Raw genomic sequence first — 18,319 nt, 5'->3', positions numbered from 1 at the left:
CACACAAAACAGTAGTAAAGAGATTGTGGATCTCCCTGGATCTGGAGAACAACATGTAAAGGGAGGCATATCCAGCTGCCAGAGGTTAAAGTTCTGTATGACCTCCTGTTGAGGTCTGGGTGTGTAGGCGTTAATTCTAGGAGGAGGACATTGTTGCCTAGGGCTAAGGATTAGGGCAAAGTTGGGAGTGGAGGGAGTGTGTGGTCTGTAATTTGAGAGCAAAGGGATTGTGACTTGGGATTTGTGCTTCCCACACTCTGGCATCAAGATCTTCTGCAGTTTCTAAGATGGTGGCATCTATGATCTTATTGGATGTGTTTCTATATTCTGTAACAAAAAAAAGACATACCTACATATTTTAAGTCTCTATAATTTATCTCAGTACCTAGATGTATGCAGTGGTGCATTATGGTATTGGGTATACTCTGGGCACAGCAGTATATTTGGGCGCGAAGGAAGAGCTGAGTACGATTCAATGATGGTCTTTTGGGTTCGGCATCAAGAGGTTTAGAAAATCGATAGTGGGCCTTGAACTATCTGGTGCCTTGGGCCTGTATGAAATTTGCCTGCATTGTATGGATTTCCAGACTGACTTGTTCTTGGGTTCCAAGCAGAGCCCATACATCCCTTTATCACTGGACATAAAGGTTGAACAATAATCTGTTTTGGCTAGTTGACTGTTCATTAGAATAGAACAGCCATTCTTTGGGCCTGGTCGACTCCAGAATGAAGAGGCAATTGCTAATAATTAAGGTTACTCCTCAGCTCTTAAGTTGGAGGCAGCTACCATTGGATGTGGAGGAGTGGTATTGGGGCCACGGTCCATGGTGTGACCAGCAGTCTTTGTGAATGGGCTACCTTTAGTTCAGCTGTTAATGCTCCTTCTCAGTCCTCCTTTGAGGGTGGCATTGCTGGAGATGGGGGCAGCAATTTGACTCCTGACTTCCCTGAATGGGTGAGGTAGAAGGTTCAGTCTCTCATTCATTTTAGGTTTTTGGTGCTTTAGTGGAAAAACAAGTCAACAACTCTATTGGGGAAATATTGCTGAAGCTGCTGGCACAATCCTGGGGGGTGAGTGCATTTTAGCGTAAGGTGTATTCCACTATATTTGAGGGGCTCTTGCTCTGAGGTCAGAGTGGAATTGTAGAAACAGACCAAAGTGGGCAGATCGGCAAGCAGCATTTGAATTCATGCTGAGGCCGCTGATTTTATGGTTCAGGGTGATCAAATTGAGGTGCAAGGAGCCAGTAGATCAGCTGTTAAAATGAAGGCTGACTGGGGAGGCTTTGAGAAATTTTCCAGAGCGTGAAGCTGGGATCTTTGCAGAGAGCTGGGAGCTGATTTTAGGCAACAAGGCAGGGAAGGTGAAAGTACTGTTCTGAGAAACATTGCTGTGCTTTGCTTTGCTCAGCTATGGGTTTACTCGCAGTCATCTGCTTCTTGGTCTTCCTGAGGCAGCATCAGCCAGGTACTCTTGATTTTTCTTTCACCTCAATTGGGGAGCATTTAGGTTTGGAGCTCTTGGGGTCTAAAAACCATTTTGATCTTGGATTCACTGGAAGTCCATTGGATGAGAGTTGTTGATTTTCTAGAAATTGGTTACTCTGTTTTGTGGTTAGAAGGAGCCAATTAGATAGTGGTAAAGGAAGTAAATAGTAGATGGGACACAATTTTTTGAAAATCCTGATGATCTGATGTACACCATTACTTAATTCCAGTATGTAACCACAACCTGTGTGGCCTGAAAATGTAAGTCTCCCATATGCCTTCCTAACCACCTTATCTACCTGTGCTGCATCAACATCACTAAAACAGATTATCTGGTCATTATTATATTGCCATTTGTGGGAACTTGCTGTGTGCAAGTTGGCTGCCACGTTTCCTAAATGACAATAGTGTTTACACTTCAGAAGTACTTCGTTGACTGTCAAGTGTTTTGAGGAGTCCTGAGTTCATGAAGGTTCCTATTTAAATGCAAGTGTTTTTTTTGAAGAGGGTTCAGAAGAAATTTATTAGAATTATACCAGGGATGAGGAATTTCAGTTATGTAAAGAGACTAGAGAAATTGGAATTGTTGCTGAGAGTGGAGAACGTTCAGAGATTTAATAGACATGTTAAAAAATTCATATAATTGTGATAGAGTAGATGGGGAGAAACTGTTTGCACCGGCAGGAGAATCAGTAACCAGAGGACACAGATGTAAGTGGCAAAATAACTTTGAGAGTGGGGAGATGAGAATTTTTTAAATCTTGAATTGAAAAGGTGGTAAAAGCAGATTCAGTAGACAATTTCAAAAGGAAATTGGATATGTGCTTGAAAAGGAAACATTTGCAGGGCTGTTGGGAAAGACCAGTACAGTGGGACAATTGGATAGCTCTTTTAAGGAGTTGGCACGGAACTGATGAACCAAACGGTGACCTGCTATGCTTTATGATGCCATGTAGTTTCCTTTTGTTTATTTTGTAGAACTTTGCAATTAAAGTCCTGTTACTGATGCCATTGTGGCTGAGCTTTCCTTGTGGTACTGTGCCGAGAGAGGTTATATATAATCAGTTTTTGTGTCTCTATTTTTCTGATTGGGTTGATTTGGTGGGCAAAGCCTGATGTATGCGGAGATATGTGGGGTGCACGGAGGCCTGGAGTGCATGAGGCCCGTTTTGTATTCGTTTGGGGGTCACAAAGGGCAGCTAAATTAAGACATCACCAAACAATCACAGCTTGCCCACGCGGTAATGACCCGTTTATTCCTTCTCTGTTTTCTGCCTATTAACCAATCCTTAATCCATGCCAGTATATTACTTCCTATCCCATGCGCTTTAATTTTGCTAACCAACCTCCTGTGGGGGACTTTATTAGAAACTTTCTGAAAATCCAAGTATACTGCCTCTACCGACTCCCCTTTATTAATTCTGTTAGTATCATTCTCAAAAAAACTCCAACAGGTTCATCAAACATGATTTCTGTGCATAAATCCATGTTGACTGTGCCTAATCAGATCCAAGTGTCCATTTATCACATCCTTTAGAATAGATTCTAACATTTTCCCTGCTACTGTTTTAAGGCTAACAGATCTGTAGTTCCCTGTTTTCTCTCTCTCTCTGTTCTTAAATAGTGGAGTGGCATTTGCTACCTTCCAATCTGCAGACACCATTCCAGAATCTATAGAATTTTGAAAGATGATTACCAATGCATTCACTATCTCCATAGTTACCTCTTTCTGGGATATAGAATATTAGGTCTTGGGGACTAATCAAACTTCAGCCCCGTTAATTTCTCCAATGCGACCTTCTTACTAATACCAATTTTCTTTAATTCCTCATCTCCTTGGATCTCTAATTCTGGGAGATTTCTTGTATCTTTCTCAGTGAAGACAGACACAAAGTAATCATCTCGCTTCTCTGCCCATTATAAATTCTCCTGACTCTGCCTGTAATGGACCCACATTTGTCTTAGCCAAACATTTCCTTTTCACGCACCTTTACACCTTTATGGAAGCCTTTACAGTCTATTTATATTTTTTGCTCGTTTACATTCATATTTTGTTCTCCCTTTCTTTATCAGTTTCGTGGCCCTCCTTTGTTTAGCCTGTTCTCTAGTCAGTTCCTCAACATACTGCTCTAGAAAACCATCCCTAGCACACTCCAGGAACTCGTCCTTCACAGCATTAGTGCTCATTAGGTTTACCAGTCTATATGTAGATTTAAGTCACCCATGATTGCTGTGTTACTCATGCTACATGCTTCTCTGATCTCCTGATTAATGCCATGCCCCACACTACCACTACTGTTTGGCCTATAAACAACTCCTACCAATATTTGCTGCTCCTTCCTCTTTCTTAGTTCCACCCAAACAGATTCCACATTTTGTTCGTCTGTCTGAGATTCTCCCTTACTAATGTACTGATCCCATCCCTTGTTATCAGCACAACAACTCCCCTTTTCCTTTTTGCCTGCCCTTCCTAAATGTCAAATATCCTTGAATATTCAGCTCCCAGTCTTGGTCACCCTGTAGCCACGTTTCCGTAATGGCAGTTAGATCATGCCCATTTACCTTTATTTGTGCCTTTAAATCGTCCAGCTTGTTGCGAATGCTGCATGCATTCAGATAGAGTGCCCTTAACCGTGTTGTCTTGACGTTGTTCTGCACTCTAAACCTAGTTGTTGCTCGCCTTTGTTTTGCCTGCCTTCTAATGTCGCTTGCTACTTTTCTATCTCCTGTTACCAGCTTTACTTCCTTCCAATTTGAACTAGCCCTCAGGTTCTCATCCCCTTGACAAACTAGTTTAAACCTCCCCAACAGCACTAACAAATCTCCCTGCGAGGATATTAGTTGGGGTCCTGTTAAGGTGTAGCCCGTCCATCTTGTGCAGGTTCCACCTGCCCCAGAACCGGTCCCAATGCCTCAGAAATCTGATGCCCTCCCTCCTACACCAATTCTCCAGCCACGTGTTCAATCGATCAATCCTCCTATCCCTCTGCCCACTCGCACTAGGAGTAATCCTGAGATTACTGCTCTTGAGGTCCTGCTTTTTAATTTCCTTCCTAAAATCTGCTTTCAGGACCTCCTCCCTCTTCCTGCCTATGTCAGTGGTACCAATTTGGACCACACCATGGGTATAATGGACGTAGCTGTCTATGTAAAAGGTTTGTAGTGAGTAATAATCCATTTTATAAAATAATGTACTCTGCTACAACTGTAGAACACTCCTGCACATGATGTAAAATCCTCTAATCGGTCTGTTGCTTTATAGGAATGTTTTTCAGCGCAGCCTGAAATGGTACAGGTACATTGCAATGCTGCTTATTTGCTGCATAATAAATACTGTTTTTGAGATTAATTCACACCTAAAATGTAAAATCTATGATGAAGTGAAAAAAAAGGTAACTGTCAATGTAAAAATGCCTGACCTTTGAAGCTGACAAGATTTTAATGCAAATTAACTGTTTTAATAGTTACGAAATGTTGAGGTTGGAGTGTTTCATTATACATAAAATAATACTATTGCAATGTTTCTAGACTGCCCAAGAGACAGATGTGATCGGCTGGCAGTCGTGTCAATCCAGCTGATCTGCAGAAAGGTTGCTGAACTGGAAGTGTTCTAGAGCATCTGTAACAAAGAGAACTTCTGTAAGTTAACCTTATTTATTTTTTAACTGATGAGAATAGAATATATGATCAAATTCTAGTCGTCAGTTTTACTTGTTGCTAACACTTGCATCTGAGTCAGAAGTTTAAGATTTGAACTTCATTGCAGGACTTGAGCTCATAATCTAGGCTGGAATTATGATGCAGTACTGAGGGAGTGTTGCACTGTCAGAAACACCATTTTTAAGATGAGAAATCAGGCCAAAACCCTGTCTGCCCACTGAAAAAGATTCCCTGGCACTATTCAAGGAAGGGTAGGGGAGTTCTCCGTGTCCTAGTCAAAGTTCTACCCAACAAACAGAACAAAGCAGATTAACTGGTTATTACTTTATTGTTTGTGGAACCTTGCTGTGCACAAATTGGATGTGATTTGGCTTTGAGTAATTTATTGACTGAAGTGCTTTGGGAAGTCATAAAGACAGGAGATGCGTGATATAAATGCAAATTTGTTTTTGTTGAAAGCACACTCTACTTTCCAAGAAATCATTTTAAGGCTTTTTGAACCTTGTGTACTCTTTTCCCTTCCTCCCCATGTATACATGCAGACACACCACTGTTTCCTGTTTCTGCCCTCAGATGTCCTTGTCTTTCCCTTCCTGGTGTCTCATAGCCTCTTCTGCTCACCCTTTTTTCCCCCAGTCTCTTCTCTTCCTCCACTTGTCCCTTTATCTCCTATTTTTTCTGTTCTCCTCTTTTGTTCTCCCGACATCACCACAAATGGTAATTGTAACACTTTTGCTGCACCCATTACCAGATAAAGGATTTTTTCTACATGATTATCGTGGACCTCAGCCGATGCAATTAAATTCAAAAATTGAGGAACAATGAAAGAGCTCTGCAGGATTTAATATTTCCACTTTGAGCAGAATGTTATTGGAGATTCTTTCTGCAAGGAATTAAACTTTATTTTTGAACCTCGATTACATGTTTCAGAAGTAAACCCCAATGTCAATAGGAGTTTCAAATCATAATGGCCTCTGAGGTATTAGACTGCGCTTGCGCACTCGAGACATTCTGCAAAGGAAATCTCCAACTGCATTCTGCACATTCAGTTGGAAATCCCTTCCAGACCTTGCAACCTCATTTTTAAGTACACGGAAGTGAGTGCAGATTTCTGCTATCATCTTTACACCAGCCTGCTAACATGAATAGAGTCCAAGCTATTTTTGACCCTTTTTGGTGAACCACCACAATTGTGGTGATGTTTAAACAGTGAATATTGATGACAGCATTGGAGAAAATTGTCTGGAAGAGTTCCCTGGCCAGTTTCAGGGTGGGGAGGGGTGTTGTGTGGGTGGAGGAAGAGCAGTGGGGGGGACCACCAATTAGTTCAGCAATTCTTCAGCTGTGTGCACATTAATTTGGCATCTTTTCATGATGAGGTCCGGAATCACTCCAAACGACATGCCAGCTCATTTCAATGACTCACTATTAAAACAAAAATATTCAAAAATCCTTCCCAGCTGAAATATCGGCATTAGTTCAGCAGCTCTTCAGCTGTGTATGTGTTGATTTATCTCACTTTCATGACTGAGGTCAATAACAGTCAATATCCCGTCTCATTTTCAAGGACTCTAGCTATTCAAGCAAACATATTCAAACACCTTTTCTACCCCCAAGTTGTGTGAAGTGAAAGGTGCTGCAAGTAAATGTTAAAATTAAAAAATGAAACTGTTGAAAGGCTAATGCATATCAAACACTTAGTAACAGTGTTTTCCACAAAGTCTAGATCTTCCTAGCGATGGAATAATGTGATTTTTGTTGACAGGTTGCCAAGAAAAGTGATCACTCCTCTATTCGGTACACTTCAAAGCCATTCTTGTCTTGTTTAGTGTTTATTTAATCAAGGGTGTGCTGTGCTGCCAGAGCAGCGATTTTTTTTTTTCTCAGATGAGACTTTAAGCCACAGCCCCATCTGTCCACACATATGGACATAAAAGATACCATGATAACACTATTCAAAGAAGAGCAGGGGAGTTCTCCCAATATCCTGACCACCATTTATCCCTCAACTAATACCACTAAGCAGGTTAACTGGTTATTTACCACATTGCTGTTTATGCAACCTGTAAAAATTGGCTCCAAAAATTGGAGAAGGTACTATACTTCAAACTGTATTCATCTGTAAAACATTTGGGACATCCAGAAGTTGTGAACAGCTTTATATAAATGCAAGTTTGCTGTATTTCTTTCAAACAGCATCAGATTTGTATACAAAAGAAGAATACTGCGGATGCTGGAAATCTGCAACAAAAACCAAAAATGCTAGAATTACTCAGCAGGTCAGGCAGCATCTGTGGAGAGAGAAACAAGAGTTAATGTTTCAGGTCTGTGTGACCTATCATCAGAGCTGGCAAAAGTTAGAAATGTATTAGGTTTTGAGCAAGTGAAAGGGGGGAGGGGTGAAGAAGAATAAAAGGAAAGGTTTGTGAGAGGGTAGAGGGCAGGAGAGATTAAATGGCAAAAGGTTTCATGGTACAAAGCCGAAGTGGGTAGTTATGAGACAGGCGACGAAACAAAAGATGTGTCTGGATGAGGCGTAAATGACAGGATAGCAGCTGTCCGAACACAAAGTAAAGGGACTAAGAAAGAAACAAGTGGTGGTGAAAAAAAAAATCAGAAAAAAAAACTTAACTTCTGTCCCCATTTTTCTCTTTTTTTATGATCTAAAATTATTGACCTCAATCCTCCATCACAAACTATTATTGAAGCGGAGTCCATACATTTTTTAAAAAGGGATTCCGATATTTGCTTGTGAAAAAGGAAATATTAAAGGATGTGGAGAGCGTACTCGAGAGTGGGATTCGATGAAATATGGCCTGTACAGAAAAACCATTAATGCAAATTTGACGGGCCAAATGACGATCTCCTCCTGTTCTGTAGAATTCTACCATTGTGAATTTGGATCAGTGCATGGTTTAAGAACAAAGAACAGCACAGGAACAGGCCATTCGGCCCTGCGCCGATCATGATGCCTGTCTAAACTAAAACCATCTTCACTTCCGGGGTCCGTATCCCTCTATTCCCGTCCTATTCATGTATTTGTCAAGTTGCCTCTTAAACGTGTGGGGAATATGCCATTTTCATTACTGGTTTCCACTATTTGCGGATTGATTCTATTCCATGGATGCTAACGTGCCCCTCTTGTGATTTGATAATGGCCATTGTTCATATGTGACATTAAACAAGAAGTGCCCAGTTATTTGTAGACCCTTTTCGCCTCCCCTCCCCAAAACCATCATCCCTAGCTGAGATCAGTTAACTTGGTGCAGACCAATGATTTTCCTTATCTATATGGCTTGGTGCACCATATGTTATAATGTGTAAAAGATGGCAGAGTGCAGTTTAAATTTAGTTACAGAAGATCTTAGTAATTATGATTTGTAAAACTTCTGCATTTATAAATGGAGTCTATTTGTTCATGTGAAAATTTGGATAGATGATCATTTTGGGGATTCTGTGAATAATGCTGTAACAAAAGTGCAGGTTATATTTCCAACAAATAAAGGAAAACCATTAGCACCCAAGGGAGGGGGAGAAATCGACAAAAGCACTTAGTCATAACTTGTCTTTTTGATTATGGTAATTGAGTTCCTGTGTGTCTATTTTGGGATTTTCTAGTGACAAAATTTGAACTAATGTTTGTGAGAAATTATGTCTAATCCCGTCCTTTCAAATTTGGGTGTTTATTTTGTTCAAACAATATACTGGCGACAAAAAGGGTAGAAGAGAATTCCCACAAAGTAAATTTGTTTTAATAGTTTAAGTTTTATTTTATTGCACACCATTGTCTGTGGATATTGCTAGTTTTCTGTTTGAATGAATGAAGTGGGTTTAAAGTAAATTTTCTCAGTCTGCTTTTGTTGTGACCTAGGAGTGGTTAAGATATGGAACAAAGGATCTGTGTTACAGTAGTTATGCCTGGGGAAACCACATTGCATCAACAAGTGGCTCGTTTAAAATTTTTTCTAATTCTCAGCTATCCCTTTGGTACTGCTTAGGGCCGTTGGTAGACTTGTTTGGATGGTTTTTTTTAACATAAGAGAAGCAGGCTGTGCCAGTTTGTGAAACTAGTTTGTGCAAAGGAGGAGGCAGGTTTGAAATGTAGTGTTTCTCTGAGGGAAGAAGTTGGTTTACCATTGAGCCAAAATCTGCTCTGATGCACATCAGAGCCGCGTTGTCTCAGAGCTGAGAGTTTTAATGACGCACACCAAGCAGCTTGACAGAGTGTCGAGCCTGAACATGCAGCATGCAGGCAGCTGGTACTCGAGTATATCTGCTGCAGCTAGCAATATGCACATAGTCCGAGGAACCGCAGGCAAGTATAAGAAATGAAAGCACCTTTAGACTCTGTCCTCCTCTGTCTTTGCTTAGAATAAATATTAGCAAGGTGTGTAATGTCAGGCCTAGTCATACACAGTGAAGCTGTCAAAAGAAATGTGAATAATTTGCCAAGAAACTGGGGTTTAGCTGAGACTGAGTTACTGGGCTGCACAAAGTTGTACTGTTGCTGTTTTCTTAAAATCCTGCAGTATCAGATAATAAATACGAACCTGCCATGGGTTTTGTGTAATCCAGCATATTAAACAAAAAAAATCAGAACAACTGGTGCAAAAATTCAGTCAGTGCGCAATATTCATAAGGAGGAAGAGAAAATGAAATCTAGATATGTGTGGAGTTTAGTCAGCATATAGAATTTAAGTATCTTACCTTTGCACTGGAGTGATGAGTTTTGAGACAAACCCCTAAGGAGTTTGACAGACTGGCTTAAGGGCATTGGAGTATCTTGTAAACAACTCTTTGTACAACTTGACACTGCTATGGGATTCAGATAAATGATTAACATAGTGCCAGAAAAGTCTGTTCTTTTGAATGTGTGTGTTCATTGTTGATAATGATGCCCTCCTTTTGTCATGTTGCTGACTGGTTTTACTCAATCTCAGTGGCTCAATACATCCACTTCTGAGTCACATTGCCAATTTAGAGGTTGGAAAAGATTAATAAGCATGTGGCTTGCCGAGGGAGCCAATGTGTTTGGAGATAAATTTGAATCCCTTTTCAAATTATTCTACCAAAAACCACATTACCCGTAAGTTTTTTTTTCACAACATCCCTACCCACCCAAAATGCTTGAATTGCAAGCTTCCCTTCCACTGCTGCCAAGCACAACATACAAGTGATGAAACCTAACCGGGAAAGGATGGAGCAAGATCTTTTTAGCAGGTTGCCTGTCCAGTTTAGTAAAAAATTATTGAATATTGGGCTGAGTGATGTGAATTATCACAGTACCCTTTCATGTTTCAGGCCTAGGTTTTAATGCAGCCCAACATGAAGAGATGCAGTATCTCTCAAAATCACAGAATTGTACAGTACAGAAGGAATTTAGCCCAGTGTGCCTGTGCAGACTTTTTAAAGAGCTATCCACTTAGTCACAATCTCTGACCTTTCCTGCACCCTTTTTAATTTTTCCTTCTCAAATATTTATCCACTTGCTTGTTAAAAACTATTATGAATTTTGCATTCATCACTGTTTGTGGTCAGGCCTTTCCATGTCCTGAAAGCCATGTGCATTTAAAGAAAAAAAGATCTCCTAATCTTGCTCTCCATTCTTTTGGTGATCTTAGATTAATGAAACTCTGTCATGTCCTCAGCCTTCTCTGCTCCAGTGAAAAGAGTTTCAATGTCTCTCATCTCTCCCAATAAGTAAAGCAAATCAATCCTTATATCATCTCAGTGATTTCCCATGGCCTAAAAAAGGGCAACCAGAACTTGACACAATATTCTAATGCGGCCTAACCAATGATTTATATAGGGTTAATGTTGCCTTTTTTTGTGCAGAAGAAAGAACTTGCATTTATATAATGTCTTCCACAACCTCAGGATTATAGCCAATGAAGTACTTTTTGGAATTTAATCACTGTTATAATGTAGAAAACGTTGCAGTCGATTTCCATATAGCAAACTCCTACAAACAGCAATGAGAAAATGACTTTTTTTAAAATCTTTTTTAAAAAATAATATTGGCTGAGGGATAAATATTGGCCAGATTGCCAGGTAGAACTCCCCTTCTCTTATAGTACCATGAATTTTTTTACATTCACCTGCGAGGGCTGACTTGGTGCCAGTATAACGTCTCATCCAAAACACAGCATCTGTGACATACCCCAATTTACAATATTAGTTCCACCAGTAGAGTCATAGAGAGATACAGCACTGAAACAGGCCCTTCAGCCCACCAGGTCTGTGCTGACCAACAACCACCCATCTATGCCAATCCTACATTAATTCCATATTCCCTACCATTCTCCTACCATCTACCTACACTAGGGGCAATTTACAATGGCCAATTTACCTATCAACCTGCAAGTCTTTGGCTGTGGGAGGAAACCGGAGCACCCGGCGGAAACCCACACGGTCACAGGGAGAACTTGCAAACTCCGCACTGGCAGTACCCAGAACTGAACCCGGGTCGCTGGAGCTGTGAGGCTGCGGTGCTAACCACTGTGCCGCCCAGTACTGCAATGCATTCTTACTGTCGATACTTGGTTCACTAAAATGTCCTTAAAATTTAAAAGATTCATAGACATATAGTCCCTTAATGCATAAGGCAATACTTTACAGGGAGCACAATTCAGAACCCAAGCCAAATTGAATCAGCGTGAGCCAGACCTCCCCTCACATTACTGATGCATCTTCCTTTCTCACAATGCCACTCCTATCAGGTCCAACTGTGAATGGATCAGACCAGGGTCCCTTTCTCCTCACCACCTCTTATGATATTGGTTGCAGCTGTAGTAATACTATAGATGGTAGCATTTGCACGAACATGAGTACTTGCCTACAGTGCCCACAATCATTGGATTATCAGTGAGAGCGGACAGATGGGCCAGAGTTCAGGGCAGGGAGAATGAAGAAGAGCAATGAATGCCATTCAAGGGTTAAATAGATGACAGTGAAGAGGATGGAAAGGGCATGGTGTTAGGACCAGGTGAGAAAGGTGTCTAGGGGTCTCTTTCAGTCTTCAGGTCTTATTGTAACATGGTTTAATTTTAAACAGTGTTTTGAGCTCCCCCTTGCTTATCCATGTTCACCGCTTTCCAATTATAAGACAAAGAAATGAACACAAACAGACCTTTTTAGGTTTAAAGAAGAAAAGTGAAATTTATTGAAACTTAAACTAATTCATTTAACGCCTACGGATACATGCCGCGCTCCATGCTAGCATGCAGACGCAATAAATACGCACATGCAAATAGTGACAGAAAAGAGCAAAAGAAAAAAATAGAGAGGTTTGAGGCAATATCAGAAGAGTTTCTTGTTACTGTGCTTCGAGCTCACGGTAGTCCTTCTGTAGGTAGTCTTACTTTTCGTTGGGGCCCAGTATTCTTCTTAAATCTTGTTCACTATAGGAGGTTTTTCTCTCTTGAGGTTCATGGGTCTTCAGTTCCATGAGAAAAAGATGAGAGCAGACAGGAGAGAGATGTTCTCAGTCCAGGAGCAAAGAGCTTTGAGTTCAAAAATTCTCTGTGGCAAGTTCAAATTAAAATAAACTCCAACAGCCAGTTAGTCATGTGGTCAGACATGTCTGTATTCGGCCATCTTAGCAGTTAACCTGGAATGCTAGCCTCTCCACCTTAAATGTCTGGTATCAAAAGTCCATTGTGGATTAAATTGGAGCAGGGAGTGGCGCCTTTGTCCTTTCCAAGCTATGCAAGTGTCTTTCCAGTCAGGGGCTTGGCAACTCCTTGTAATAGGCCGCCTTTTCTTCCCAGCAACAGTTTTAAAATTTAATGTCCATGTGGTGAAATATCTGTGCCCCATTCTTGGCAGGTGGGGGCCTGCATGACAATGGATAACAGTGAAGATCGGGAGGGAGGAGAAGATTAGGCAAATTGACAAAAAGGAGGATGGATGGATGGCAATGAAGGGACTTGGGCTGGCGTGAAAACGAGAAGGAAAAGGCAGAAGCTGAGTGTGACACTTGGGGTGGGGGGAAGGAGACTGTCAGAATTAACTGATTGGGGAGGGGCGGGGATGGGGAGAACGAGTGTACCAGCATTTATTGGCAGAGGGGCGCTGCCATCACGAAGTGGAGAGTTGGATGGAGATGGGGCAATTTGATTTGAGGAGGTGAAGAATGCTATTTGGAGCAAAGGGTGAGGAGGGGAAGAATACTTCACACATTTATTTTGACTTCAGGAGATTTGAGATCAACTGTTTTGGCAGCATAACCCAGCATTCTGTTTTTGTTACTGCTACGACTGACCGCTCCTGTCAAAGCCCCCAGTCAAAATATACGATTCTGATTGTGGTGGGACCAACACACTGTTAATTCAATCCCGTCGTTCCACAGATCGGCTAACATATCATATAAAAACTTTCCAAATTAAAGACAGACCCAGCCATATTGTACCATGTATTAACCCCTGAATGAGGCTAATCAAACCAGGTATCTTTAATTCAACAAATTAACTCTTTAATTAGAAGAACTAAATTCTTAAACACTATGAAGATATAAAAAACATGTAAAATAGAAAAAATTAGAGTCCTTGCAAATTTACAGTCCAGTGTTGCTCTAAGTCCTCGCTGGATGTTGCTCGAAGTCCTCGCAGCCATCCGATGGGGAAAAAGCTCTTCCACGTAGAACAGTCCGTAGTCTAACTTCAGCCGTCAGTGATGCTTCCTTTTTTGGCGATGAATTTCAACAATTAACAACTTGTGAACACTTTCGATATAATCAGTCTGACTTTAGAATTTTTGAGGGATAAAAGATGGTCACAGTCTAACTCCCCTTTCTTCAATTTAAATTACCAAAGACCTCTGTCTTGGCTTGACGTTTTAGAATTTTGAGAGATAATTAAACAGACTAAAATCCTATTCCTTCGGTTTAAATGGCTGAGAGCTCTTTTTCAGGTGTGCTCATCACAGCTGTCTGTGTCTTCTGTCTGTCTGTTAGGACAAACTGTCTTCAACTGCCAGTTCAAACTGAATTGTAACAAATGTATCGCATCAGGGTCACTCCCAGTGGCTATATCGACGGTGATGAGAATGCAGTCTCCAAATGGCTGTTTCTAAGGCAACAAAATGTACCTTCCTATAACTCCTGAGGCTAGCTGGCTCTTAAAGCAATACTGATCCCTTGCAAGCCTTAAAGGCAAACTGCATATTCCGGGAAAAAAAACTACAGGACCATGACAATGACATTAGATTAGATTAGATTAGAGATACAGCACTGAAACAGGCCCTTCGGCCCACCGAGTCTGTGCCGAACATCAACCACCCATTTATACTAATCCTACACTCATCCCATATTCCTACCAAACATCCCCACCTGTCCCTATATTTCCCTACCACCTACCTATACTGGTGACAATTTATAATGGCCAATTTACCTATCACCCTGCAAGTCTTTTGGCTTGTGGGAGGAAACCGGAGCACCCGGAGAAAACCCACGCAGACACAGGGAGAACTTGCAAACTCCACACAGGCAGTACCCGGAATCGAACCCGGGTCCCTGGAGCTGTGAGGCTGCGGTGCTAACCACTGCGCCACTGTGCCGCCCTTCTCTCTCCATTTCGGTATAAGAAGTGACAACTCGATGTTGAACTGCTTTTGTATTTTAATTCTGGTTCCAGAAGCCCAACATTTATTTTCCACAGCAAAATCATAGATCAGACTTTACCTAAGTCTGCTAGTCCACTCCAGGATATAGGCAAAACAACAGTATAAGCACTGACTCATGGACTCAAGGCTCCTATATCCAAATTTATGTAACACCTCAAAGTCTCACTCATCTTGCCCCTTGACAATTTTGAATTCACCTACAAGATGTCTTACTTTCTTTCTTCTAAATTACAGTACCTTGCAATTGACCATACTGAACTGCATTTGACATTAATAAACTCAGGTGCTGTCAGACTTTCCTTGTAAAAGCTTAGTTGACTTCTCTGAGTCCACTGGCCCAGGCTTGGTGTCATCTGGTCATCTGTGAATTTAACTATCTTGCATTGTGACTGTGATTCCAGACCTCAGGCAAAGTCCCAGCATCGGCCCCTGGGGCATTCTGTTAAACACCAGTGCATAACTGATACGTGTAGAAATTTTCACATTGGTGTATTAGGTTGGGAAACTATTTGAGGAACCAAGGAACATTGTTAGAGCACTAGAGCAAACTTTACTCTGCATCTACATGTCCTGCTGCTAAACTGAAAGTCTTCACTAATGACATTGCAAAAAATAGCAAGTAGAACCCCCTATTTAATTGTTTTCTTGGCTCATTTTGACCTCTGCTTCGAGAGGTCATGAATTCAAGTCCAGAGACCCAAGTCCTAAATCTAGCTGACAGTCAAGTGCAGCACTGTTGGAGTTGCTGTATTTTGAGTGAGATTTTAAAAGTGGCACTAAATGTCTTCCATCTCAGGTGGATGTAAAAGATCCCATGGTACTGTATTGAAACAAGAACAGGGAGTTGCCTCCACTGTCCTGGCAATGTTTATATCTTAACCAACATCACTAAAACAGGTTATTTGATTATATATCCCATTGCTGTTTGTGGGGCCTTGCTGTGTGCAAATTGATGACCACATTCCCTAGATTACAACAGTGACTGTACTTCACAAGGGCTGTAAAGTGCTTTGAGGCATCCTTAGAAAGGTGCTATATAAATTCAGGTTAGTTATTTTAATTTTTTCCTTTCCACCTTGTATTATGAAAGGGGCTAAAAACTTAAATTTTGTTGGTGTGACTTTCTTCTATGTGTTGTTGCATAGGTCGTAGTTCTCCAAATCATTCATTAGAAGTTTTGTGCGGTAGTGTAGCGGTTGTGGTTCTGAAGCCAGAACTTATGACCTGAAATTCCATAACACAGCAAGTTATGAAATTGAGGTCAGTAATTATGATGATCTGACCACATTTGTCATTAACATCCAGTTAATGTCCTTCAGGAAACACAGCCTGCTACTCAGCCCTCCTCAATGTGGCCTACATGTGACTCCAATCTGATACCACAAAGTTAACGTTTAATCGTCTGAGATGTTATAATCTAGTTCAAGAAAACTTACCACCAGCTTTTCCGGAGAACTAAAGGTGGACAATATGTCCTGAAGTCAAATAATGTTTTTAAAAATTAGTTTTCATAGTGTTCTAGAGCATCGGTATGTTTACATATTGGTGTTTGTAGTCTTTGGAAGTTAGGGAGTGGAATAAATCCTTTCAAATGCCGGTAGCTGTTAATTGGTGACGCTTAGGACCATGCTGATGGTTTATAAGGCCTGTGTTCTTGGCACCTTGCTGTAGGCTGTGAAACATGGGTGACTTACAGCTACCAGGAAAAGAAACTCAATAATTTCCATCTTCATTGTCTGCGACACATTATGGGTATATCCTGGCAGGACAAAATCACAAATATGGTAGTCCTCTCAAAGGCAGAGCTCCCAAGTGTTGGTTAAAATGAAACTGAGGCGGCTTCAGTGGATCGTACACGTCCACAGGATGGAAGATGGTCGCATACCCAAGGACCTTCCGTATGGTGAGGTAGCCGGGGCCAAACGACCAGTGGGCCCCCCAAAGCCCCGCTTCAAGATTGCTTGCAAGCCTGACATGAAGACCCTAAATGTTGACTATCGCACCTGGGAGTCACTAGCTAACAAAAGAAGGCAATGACAACACATCCTATAGACTGGTGTACACTACCATGACGACAAGTTGCTACAGCAGCTTGGCAACAGGCGCCAGTGTCAAAAATAAGAACTCTGAGTCACTTGGCAGCTTCACATGTGGCATTTGTGGCAGAACCTGCCTCTCAAGGATTGGCCTTCACAGCCATCAGCAAAGGTGCACCAAGAGAAGACACCCCGCCTAAATAGATTGTTTGCTGCATGTCCATCATCTTTCGTAGATGGAAGGCTGCCAACCAGGTTTTTGCAAAGTCTTGAGTATCTCCTCCATTAGTGTTTGCACTGGATATGCAACTTAAAGTACAAGCTAGTATAGTGACACTATTTGTCCTATTCACTTCGTTTCACAGCTCAAACACATTTCAGCTCAGATTGCATAAGGTTGAAATTATTTTGTTTTAATAGTTGTCAGTCTTCAGGAATGAAATGGGCTAGAACGCTCCTCTTGTGTGTATTTACCTTGGCTTATGTTGGAGAATTTGATGCATGAAGTTTGTGCTCATCAATAGAAGAAACTGGGAAATGGATTTTTGTTGTCTAATTTTCTTGCCCAGTGTTAGCACCAAGGGTTTCCAGATCAGGTACAACATAGGCCAGAACAGAATAAAACTCCATCCAGTCTTTCCTAATGTAGACCAATATAAACATTTTCATTTTCCAAACCAACTCTCCAAGTGAAACTGAAAATGCTTTTCAATTATTGGCACACCATGGAATGTTAGAGCACAGAAGCAGGTCATTTAACCAGCAAGTGCTGGTGTTTATCTCCACATGAGCCATCTAGTCACTTCACTCCCCATCCTTTTAAAGAAAAACAATCCAATTCCCTTTTAAAAGAATTTATGGACTTTTTGCTTCAGTCAGTTTATGCAGATAATTTTACATCTAACCACCCTCTGCAAAGAATTTGCCAACTTCTCCTTTTATTCTTTGTGCTTACTTTAGTCTTTTATCATCATGCTGACCAAGGGCAAAGAAATGTCACTATTTGCATTATCATCCCCCTCTGTAATTTTGAGGATGTCTGTAAGGTCACCCTTAATCTCTTGGCTGTAACAAAAGGAGCCCTAACTATGTCTGTCTTCATAACTGTAAACCCTCATTGTTGATAGCAACCGAATAAACCACTGCACAATTTTCATTGCTTTTATATTCTTCCAATAAAGGGTGCCAATAATTATACACAGTGCTCCTATGGTAGGTCAGCCTTGCTCATGATAACATTTTGAAATAAGAAGTTAATGAGTCCAAGCCTCATTCCAGAGCTCAAATAATTTAGGCTGCCACAAATGTGCAGTATTGTGGGAGTGCTGCACGGTCAGAGATATTATCTTTCAGAACTGACAGACTGGTTGTTCAGGTGAATGTAAAATATCCTGTGGCATTATTCAAAGAGAGCAGGGAGTTCTCCTAGAGCTCTGTCAAAATGCCAGCAAAAACAGATTACCTAGATATTAACATTTCAGGTCTGTGAACTTTCATCAGAACACATCTGAAAT

The 18,319-nt window shown here is 41.1% G+C and overlaps 1 protein-coding gene across 9 annotated transcripts in view; it reads left to right on the top strand.

Annotated features, from left to right (window-relative positions):
• The window catches only part of znf592 (zinc finger protein 592), a 158,423-nt gene that overhangs the window by 37,065 nt on the left and 103,039 nt on the right, over nt 1-18,319 (top strand). For all 9 annotated transcript variants that reach the window (XM_068015382.1, XM_068015391.1, XM_068015381.1 and 6 more), the window contains one exon: nt 5,017-5,127. The gene's annotated coding sequence lies outside the window, so the exon portion shown is untranslated. The remainder of the gene's footprint in view (nt 1-5,016; nt 5,128-18,319) is intronic.

The sequence above is a fragment of the Heterodontus francisci genome, chromosome 35, assembly GCF_036365525.1.
Source record: "Heterodontus francisci isolate sHetFra1 chromosome 35, sHetFra1.hap1, whole genome shotgun sequence".
NCBI lineage: Eukaryota > Metazoa > Chordata > Chondrichthyes > Heterodontiformes > Heterodontidae > Heterodontus > Heterodontus francisci.
Note: the sequence above shows the minus strand (reverse complement) of the source record. Positions and strands in the feature narration are given on the sequence as shown.